We start from the raw sequence: 6,708 nt of genomic DNA, 5'->3' as shown, positions 1-6,708 counted from the left end.
TTGCAATTAGTAAATTGTAGCCGCTCGTCAGTAATAGCCATATTTGTTTTTAAAATTTGAAAAACGCGATTACTCTCCCCGTTCTGACTCGACAAAATTTGTCTTTTTCGACTAGTTACGTGCACTGGAGTGGTCGCTTCGCCTGCGTGCTTTCGGAAGACGCATGTATTTTGACATTACGTATGCAAATTTTGTCGAGCCACAGCAGCGAGGGTATTCGGGTTTTCCAAATTCTAAAACTGATGTGGCTGTTACTAACGGCCGGCTGCAAATATTTAGTTGCAATCAGGTTCGTATCCGGACTAGGTGACAAATTAACTGTCAGAATTTAGATAATCACTCTACCAGTTTTTTAACGTCCGCCAATACTGGTATCACTATGCTTACTATGCTTCAAAAAGCTTCTCGTTATCCCTAAAACCTTGGTTTTAAAAATGAATGATCACCTCTCCTGAAATATCTGATAAAACACAAAAGAATCGACCTGCCTTGTCTGTTTAAACAAACGCTGCTATCTGATCTGTATTCAAAGGCTCAGCAACAACAAAGCCGCTCTTTTCAATGGTACTTCTTTGCCTCGATTTCTTGCCATATACGTACCTGATTTATATACATGTTGCCTTGTTGCCAAAATGACAGAATTATAATAATAACTAAGCATTTACGCATATACATTAGAGGCTATTTTATACTTTTTATTTATTTATTGAATATTGCAAGTATTCAATACTGCAATTTGGAAGAAAGCTAATGAATATACTGTAGTGGAATACATGTTCCATCCGCCTTAGCACAGTCAAACGGCTATCTAAGCAGCGCCATGTCCCTGTTACGTTTCGCATTCGTCGTGTGGAAAAACCGGTGCGGCTTCAGCAGACTCTCACACACGCTGCCGATGAGTCAGTAAACGTGACGAGTTGTCAACTCCCGGCATAGCTCCGGCGGCGCCAACAGTAAGCCTCCCTTAAAGCGGGCAGCGCAGCTCTGCCAGTGCATCCTCATCTGCATGACAAAGATAGCTGCCCAGGTCAACGGTAATTGACCTTTGCGAGATGACCCGGGATCCAGCTGGGCTTAGTCAGCATGGTTGACAGCGCACCTCTCTTCAAAAGGGGAAGCTGCCAGCGAGCGATTTCCATACCCCGTGTGGCCTTGCGCGTAACTTGGGCCGTACACTCATGAGGATCACGTGCGACTGCCTGCGAACCGTGGGAATGTCACTCAACGAGATTCTGGTGTCTGCGCGACGTAGAGAGCATCCTCCACTGAAGCTGAACACGTGACGGGGGCGTGTTCCCTAAGGAGAGAGTGTTTGATGAGTGCCACAGTGAACTTTTCAGGACACGCCTCCCTCGGCAGGCCCGGCCTCCATCTAGAGATTTGAGGGAAGAAAAACCCTATAAAAACTCGGCAGAGAGTACGGCCAAGAAGCTCCCTCTCGTCGAGACTGTTATTGAAAGGCGGTCTAAGGTGCTGTAGGTTGTTGCTGTTGCCTCCAAAGCGAGGTGTAATTAGTGCAACTACTTGAATAAAGTTTTCCTTGTCTTCATCGCCCCCCCCCCCCCCCCCCTAGTATGACCATGTTACCTGAGTTACAAGCCTCGCACATGCAAAAAATAATAATAAACTGCTCACTTCTACTATATTTCGCTCACATTACGTGTTGTCTGCGCTAAAAATCGGCCATAAACAAAAGGTGGATTTTCTGGAACATAACCCATCCTCTCTCTGCCGAAAAATGAGAGCAGATTTTCTGTAGTGCGCAATATTCCAGCCTCCCGCCTTCGAGAAATGCTGTGCTTTGATTGCACAAAGTAGCCCCCTCTCGCCGGTAATGGTCGTAGCGGTGAATGCATAGAAGAGACGCAGGCATATAAGCGTCCGCCGGAAAGGTGAATCCAAGAGCACCGGCTTATAACGCTGCCAGACAAAATATTAGGTTCTGCGTGGTCTGTCAGAAACCGCAACAAGCATTCCGCCCAAATCTATTTCGAGATTTACGTGCCAGAAAGCTTGCACATGGGAGGACATGTTTGTTTATTTACGTAGTGTTTCTCTTTGACTAGGCTGCAGTAGAAGCGGAGCGTCTTAGTTTGGGGTGGGGGTTTCAGCGCCCGTAAATAGGGACACGTGCGAGAAATTCTGCTGTTTGTAGGATACAACGCAGAGCCGCGGCCATTATTTAAGAAAATGGCCGGCTGTGAAGCTGGTATGAACGCCAGCGAGCAGTGTAAGGCAGGGGGTTCGAGTTGACTCTCCATTAAAAGGTAGGGTAAATTGCAATGCAGCCTGAAGAAAGTGCATATCGGATTTCGATTCTCGGCAGGCAACAAAAGCTTGATTCGGCTTATTATAGACGGCATCACACCTTAAAAGACCTGACACTTATATATTAATGTTATGTCGGTGCTTACTCACCGAATCTGGGCGTTATTGTTCGGCACCACTCTGACTTTTCCTGCTGCCACCGGGTTCATGCAAGCTGCGCTAATGAAGCACTTTGTAACTAGGAAAAAACGGGGGTTTGAAATCAAGAAACTGGGGACCTCCAGAAGTGAGCGTGCACAAATAAAGAAGAAGAATCAAGTGGCAACACAAGCATTGTTTAATTCGTGAATGTCCAAATTTCACTCATGTTGACACTATATTTATACTAACATTGCAAACGTTTACATTCCGCAGGCGTTTAACAGCATGGTTTTGAAAGTTAGGAAAAGAAACAGTCAGAAAAGGCAACATAGCGCAGGGCACCTGCCCCATAAGAAGTTCTGAGCGTTCTCAGGGAGCTGATGAAATGATGTTTTTGATCGACGCTGGAAACAGCGCATAACAAATGAACACTTACTTGAGCAAAGCTGCCCATCACATTAAGCAGAGAAACCACAGTGTTGGAAAACGTGATATAAACGTCTTATTCGCACGTTTTAGGCAATAGTTTGAGTTTTTTTCGCACTATAATCATACTGCGAACATTGAAGCGAGTGTGGACGTCTGGCAAGTCGACTCATACAAGAACAAAAAATAATTGATTTTATCCGAAACCTTATTAAGAGTACATGTAGCGAGTGATAGAGGGCAGGACCCATGTAAGACAAGCGCTATAACTTCCGATCTCTGCCTCGCGCCACGTGCATTAAGAAAAAGCAAACCTGAACCAACAAGCCCAAGAAAAGCTGGTACTGTATTTAAAATGTTTGCGTTGAATAACGCCCATCGTAACACTCCTGCCGGCTGTCACGGTTATCACTGGAGTTTGGTTTAAATGCCGTAGATTTATGAAGTGACCGTCGATTTAGTGCCATTTTCGACCAAATACCAGCATGCGAGTTTATTACCTTCGCATGTTTTGTTTGACGCCAAATCCCAATTGCTAATTCTGTGGTGAAGCAGAATTGATCTGCCGTTTCTTTGGTTACGTAGCCGAGTTTCTCCTCAGAGAGCGGGGTTGAAAAATATGCTGCGCTTGCCCCGCCTTGCTTCAGAATTCATGCTTTTGTTGAGTTTGGAGCCGCCATATTCGTACATGAGCACAGGATTGTAGGTTTCGCCTCAAATGTTTTCTGTTCGACTTAACTACACTCTCTGCTAAGAGTTATACGTTAGCGATTATTGACTTATTGATTACAAACCACGGATATGTTTCTGCATTGCTCACTCTACTCGGCACAAGTCTGCGTTTGTTTATTTTTTAAAATACTTACAATATTCAACATTTGTTTTTTATATTGAATTCTACTGTTATGTTCTATTCATGAAATTTAATTCTCAAGGTTATTACGAGTACGCCAAGGATTCGACACTTTGTTAATCCCAAAGCGTAGGTATGTGCCAATGGACCCTTGGAAGGAACAAAAGCAAAATTTCTCATACGCTCTGTACATTTTGCCGCAGAACAGCCTAGCAAAAGCTCATGCGACTTAATCTCCTAGTCTCTGGTGACACTTTTTGCACTGACCAGGCAGAAGAATTTTTCAACATCTGGTTCATTGAAATGTACTCCAACCCGATGTACTTGAAGCAACATCATCCACGTGGCGGCCAATTCCTCTTTGCGTCTTTGGCTCTCATAAAACAGCTACGCCTGGTAAGATAAAGCTGGACTTTCGCAGAAGCGGTCTCATCTCTCTACATCACGTGCTTTATCGCAACACAATGCCACACTGATATGAATCGCAACACATATGTAGCTATATTCAAAAGCTGCCAGCGGGCGAGTAGGCGCTCACAATGGAAGCGAACATGAAACCCATCCGCAAGCTTTTGCTCCTGCTGCGGTCTACCATAGCGAAATGGACTATTCGGCTTCATACAAATAAAATATGTTTCTTGCTTTGCCACAGCCTTTAAACTCTGGACAGCAACAACCACTTTTGAATAGCAGGGAATGGTGCATACTCCTATTAACTAGCGCTGATGAGAAATTTGACAAGACAGGCAATGTTGCTTCACCGCATGGGTGCGCACCACTCAAGCGCGTGGTAAAAGATAAAGCTTGACATTGAAATAAACCTATCTCATTTATATATATTGCGTGCCTTATCGCAACACAATGCTCCACTGATAAGGCTCCCCACCCCTCAGCAGCTGCATTTAAAAGCTTCGAGTGAGCGAGCTCACGGACACGCTGCATGCCGTGATGGAGCTCTTCCAAAAGCTATTGCTGCTATTGCTCTCGACCGCACTGGCCTTTGCCGGTTCACCAGTCAGCGCCAAGAAGAGCGGCAATGCCTCCAGCGAAAAGCCAAAACAGTGGGCGCTTCTTGTCGCCGGCTCTTATATCTACGACAACTACCGGCACCAAGCAGACATCTGCCACGCCTACCATGTGCTCCACAACCACGGTATCCCTGACGAGCAAATCGTTGTCATGATGTACGATGATATCGCCAACAGCACGTTTAATCCAACGCCAGGTATCATCATCAATCATCCCAATGGAAAAGACGTCTACACTGGAGTGCCCAAGGACTACACCCAGAACCTCGTGACCCCACAAAACTTCCTCGACATTCTCCAAGGCAAGAAAGTGAAAGGCGGCAGCGGTAAAGTCATCGCCAGCGGTCCGAACGACCACATCTTTGTCAACTTTGCTGACCACGGGGCGCCTGGCATCATTGCATTCCCACATGACGAGTTGCATGCTAAACCGTTCATAAATGTAATCAAGAAAATGCACCAAGACAAGAAGTTCGCCAAGATGGTTATTTACATCGAAGCTTGCGAATCTGGGTCCATGTTCGACGGCCTGCTTCCCAAGAATGTCGACGTGTATGCCACTACTGCAGCGAACGACAAGGAGTCTTCGTTCGCCTGCTACTGGGATGAAAAGAGACAAGTCTATTTGGGCGACTGGTACAGCGTCAACTGGATGGAAGACTCGGACAGGCAAGATCTCCACAAAGAATCTCTCGATCACCAGTTCGAGATAGTTAAGAAAAAAACAAACACCAGTCATGTCATGAGATACGGCGATCTCAGCATTGGAAAGCTTTCACTGAGCGAGTTCCAGGGGGACAAGAATGTGAAGCCCACTGCTTTACCAAAAGTGCCCCCAACTCTCGTTTCCAGTCGTGATGTACCCGTCGCCGTTCTGCGAAACAAACTGGCAAAAGCTACAGACTCCACCACGCAACAATCACTGAGGCGACAGCTACAGCGAGTTCTGCGGAACAGGCTTTTCCTGAAGGAAAAAGTGACCGAGATTGCCAATTTCGTAGCGCAAGGAAAAGGAGATAACTCCGAATCGCTTCTTTTCGCAAAGACACAACTTAGAAACTATGACTGCTATGAAAAGGCTGTCCGATATTTTAAGCATAAGTGCTTTAATATCTCCAAAAATCCATACGCCCTCGAGTACCTCCGCGTCCTGGCGAACATGTGCGAGTCAGGGTATAATTATGCCGAGATCAGTGAAGGTATGGACTTGGCCTGTACTCATCCGACTGTTGTAGGCATTGTGTAGAAATAAAAATAAACGTGCTCTGGCAGCAAGCCTCCGGTGTCTTGTTTAGGTTCAGGACTGAGGAATGTAGTTTTTTAAGATTGCACTTTCGGCGTATTAATTACATTTTGAAGATCAAAGAAGGTGCATAAAAGGTTTATTTTGCATTCCTTTACATATGCTTGTTTTAATACGTTGCTATGCTTGTACCGTGCAATCAATTAGAAGAAAGGAGATGTATAGGCTTGACAGCATGCCATGTTTTCTTGTTAGAGGCCCTGGTTTTGAAGTTTCGCGTGTAACGTAGCAAGAAATATTTTTGCAGACTTCAGCTTGTTAGAAAAGTTGAAAACCGGTGCATAAATATAACTGAAATATGTTCTCGCAACGACAAACGGTCTTGTGACTGCAAGATTGTTCTGTGCACAATTTCGCGGTAAGTATTCTTTGCTATAGAACCGGCTAGGTGGAGGTTGAAAAGTTTTCTTATCAAGACAAAACGGATTAGGCTCTCTCGCTTCTGTATGTAATGGACCGCACAATTCTACCAAAGTGCTGTCGCTGTGACGAAGACTCCTGCTCAGGTAGTATATTGTAGCGGGACGGCGAACCAGTGCAGATAAATCCACGGGAGGACGCAAGAGACCAGGAGAAACACGATCGGCCGCGGTCATTCTTTTTCGCTCTATCTCTTGCGCTCGCTCCCCGCGCTCCCTCCGTACCTCCTCTTTGTCGATGCAGGACACTCGGAGTAGGCGGTCTGCCGT

General features: G+C 45.6%; 1 pseudogene; it reads left to right on the top strand.

The window, feature by feature from the left end:
• The first annotated feature begins 4,608 nt into the window (after positions 1-4,608).
• On the top strand, positions 4,609-5,991 carry LOC144124732 (legumain pseudogene; annotated as a pseudogene).
• The last annotated feature ends 717 nt before the right edge of the window (positions 5,992-6,708 follow it).

The sequence above is a fragment of the Amblyomma americanum genome, chromosome 3 (genome assembly GCF_052857255.1).
Source record: "Amblyomma americanum isolate KBUSLIRL-KWMA chromosome 3, ASM5285725v1, whole genome shotgun sequence".
NCBI lineage: Eukaryota > Metazoa > Arthropoda > Arachnida > Ixodida > Ixodidae > Amblyomma > Amblyomma americanum.
The sequence above is the reverse complement of the archived record's forward strand: the minus strand, read 5'-3'. Positions and strand labels throughout refer to the sequence as shown.